Raw genomic sequence first — 3,049 nt, forward strand, 5'->3', positions numbered from 1 at the left:
CTGCCAAGCTCGGGCCCTGCCACACGGACACCTCAGCACTGAGCACTGTCTCAGGGGTCTTTGTTCTTTGCAGGCAACTGTGGTGATGTGGAAGATCCTCCAGGTGCCCTGTATCCCACGTATATTGAAGGTGTATTTCCCCCGCCTCTTTGTGCATCTGCTCTTCCAAGTGTTCTTCAGCACTCTGGATATGCCAGAGGAGGTCGATACCTTCTGGAAGGGATGCCAGGAAGAGCACGGCCTTGCCACCAGCCCAAACAGGTGCTCCATCCTGTTTCCCTGCCACGTGGCCTGCGAAGGAGCCAGTGCTGCCAGTGTGACCTGGGCTTTGCTCTGCACACAGGTTTGCAGTGCAGACCCTGAAGTCCCTGCTCTGCCTTCTGCGGTGTGAGGATGTGGTGGTGGCAATGGAACACAGGCGTGGCTGGGACACGCTGCTCTCTGTTGACACCCACCACTTTGCTGTGGCTCTGCTGGGCAGGTGAGACCCCTTCTCCCCACTGCCTCTGACATTTGTGCTCTGTGCCAAGGTGCCCCACACAGTCCCCGTGGTCGTGGGCTACAGGGCCCTGTCACTGAGGAATGGCCAAGCACACTGGGAAAGGCAGGGAGAGGAGGGTGCCCATGAGCAACCAACTCCCACATGGCCCAGGGCTCCTTGCTGGAAGGCTGGTGGGGAAAGATTTCAACTCTGTGAGTCACTCCTGGCAGAGGTTTGCCCACTGGCTCAGGGTCTTGTTTCCTTTTTCCTCTTGTCAGAGAAATTTGCCAATCAGACATACACTTTTGTTCCGAGATTGCATTCTACCTGCTCAGCATGCTCGGCAAAGAAATGCCATACTGGGATTTCCCTGCCCTGGCATTCCTTGTGGAGGTGAGCCTCAAGGCCAGCACTGCCTTGCTGAGCTGCCTCCCAGCTCTCTGCCCTCTCGTAGCCACAGCTGCCAGGACGGTGCCCATGCCCTGTGCTGCTGCCTGGGCCCAGCCCTGTGCGGTTCCGGGCTCCTGCTGGCCGGGTCCCCTGTCACTGCCCTGTGCCTTTCAGGTCCTCGAGTGCCTGGACTTGAGGGAATGCAGTGACAGTGTTCTGGAGATCATGTCAGAGAACCTGCAGAGCGAGCACAGGGCGAGGCGTTACTTGGCCCTCAGAGGCCTCGTAGTGCTGGGCAAGAATCCCTTGATGGTGAGGAGGGGACAGTGGCTGAAGCCATGCAGGCAGCGTGGGGCTGGGCAACGCAGTCGCTTGGCCTTGCCTGTGCTTTGGGTGCTGGGGCAGCTGCTCCCAGCTCTCCTGCCTCCTGCTTCAGCTGCCCGAGTGCTTCGGGACAGGCCTTTGGCCTCTGGGCCCAGCAGCAGCAGGGTGGTGTTTCACAAACTTGTGTTCCACGCAGGCTGAAAAAATGGGGAGCCTGACTGAAAGTCTTGTGGAGCTCCTGGAGGAAAATGATAGTGACATGGTCAGGATGACCATTCTTCTACTCAGATATTTGCTCCTGGATAATGGTGCCCAAATACCCACCCCCATCGCCCTGCAGCTGGCTGAGGCACTCCTGCCACTCTTTGACTGCGTAAGGCTCTGTGCCCACGGCCACGGCCACTGGCTGCTGCCCGGACACTCGGTGCCCTGTGGAGATGCAGCCCTGTGCCCTGGGGGGTCTGAAGCAGCTGATGCTGAGGTCTTTTGCCCTTGCTTTCATACAGGATGATAGCCAGGTGCAGCTGAGCTCCATGTGTGTCTTTCAAGAGATGCTGGACTTATTAACGCCAGAGGGAAGAAAAGCCCTGAAGTCACACGTGCGCCAGAGCCTGCTCCCACTCTACTTCCACTGCCATGATGAGAATCAGCTTGTAGCTGAGGTGAGGACTTGTGGCTGGCTGCTGTCCCCACGGGAGGGGGCTGGGCTGCCTTCTGCCCTGGCACTTTGCGGGCTGCAGCCTCCTCCAGGCTGTGGCACTGGGATGCTCCTGTGCCCTGGCCTGTGGGGCCATCTCCACATCTCTGCTGCTCCCAGGCCTCCCGGGAAATGCTGCATTCTTCAGCCAGATTCCTGAAGAGGAGGGATCTCGATCAAGTGCTACAGGCGGATCAGACATGGAGGTTTGGCGAGAGCCTGGTAAGGACTGCCAAGTTTCCCTGGCCTCAGCCTGGAGAAGGCCCCCGAGGGCGGTGCTCAGTGTGCGGGGCGGGCAGCTGTGCCGCTGCCCGCTGCTGCACGCCGAGGCCGCGCAGGCTCTTCTCCAGGCTCCCGTGGGCCCGAGCCGGGTGCCCGTGGAGCCTCGGCCCGGCGGAGCTGCGGGGCGGGCCGGCACCGCGGCTCCCCGGGCAGCAGCCGGCCCTCTGCCCCTCCCCTCGGGAGCCCGGCGCCAGCGGCTGCTGGCCGCGCCTCAGGGCTGTGCGGGCAGGGGAGGCCGGGGCTGGGCGCAGGCAGCGCCCGGCCGAGGGGCTGAGCCCGCGCCAACCCTTCCTTCCCTCCCGCCGCTCTCTCCAGCTGGCAGAGGACAGGAGCGGAGCGGCCGAGCACCTGCGCCGGGCCCTGCACTACCTGCAGAGCCCACAGGAGCCCCTGCGAGAGGCGGCCATCAGGTTCATGGGTGAGCCACGAGCCCGGGCTCCCTCCCCGGCCCGCTGCAGCTCAGCCCCAGCCCCCCCTGCTGCCCCGGCAGTGCCGGCCGGGCCCGGCGCCGTGGAGCCCCGGCTGGCCTCGGCACTGCTGCCGCCCTCTGGCAGCCGTGCCCTTGGGCGGCAGCGTGTGGCCAGAGCCTGGGCTGAGCCCTGCCGGGCCAGCAGGCCGTGTGGCCACAGCGCCGGCAGCGCTGCCGGCAGGGAGCTGTGCCGCTGGGGCTGTGACAGGCTCTGTGTTCACAGGGATGGCTGGGCAGTACCTGAGGGGGAAGAAGGAAGAGCTCCAGCTCATCTGCAGTGGTGAGTGAGGGCAGCGGGCTGGCAGTGGGGGCTGGTGGGGGCAGCTGCAAGCCCTGCCCTGGCTGCGGAGGGCTCTGCTCCCTGTGCGGACGAGGGGCAGCGTGGGCAGAGCACACAGAGATTTCA

General features: G+C 63.8%; 1 long non-coding RNA gene across 1 annotated transcript; it reads left to right on the forward strand.

Annotated features, from left to right (window-relative positions):
• Window positions 1-417: 417 nt before the first annotated feature.
• LOC132334916 (uncharacterized) lies at window positions 418-795 on the forward strand. The gene is made up of 2 exons (XR_009488561.1): window positions 418-481; window positions 760-795. It is a non-coding gene; the product is annotated as an uncharacterized LOC132334916 (long non-coding RNA).
• Window positions 796-3,049: the final 2,254 nt, after the last annotated feature.

The sequence above is a fragment of the Haemorhous mexicanus genome, chromosome 16, assembly GCF_027477595.1.
Source record: "Haemorhous mexicanus isolate bHaeMex1 chromosome 16, bHaeMex1.pri, whole genome shotgun sequence".
Classification (NCBI taxonomy): domain Eukaryota; kingdom Metazoa; phylum Chordata; class Aves; order Passeriformes; family Fringillidae; genus Haemorhous; species Haemorhous mexicanus.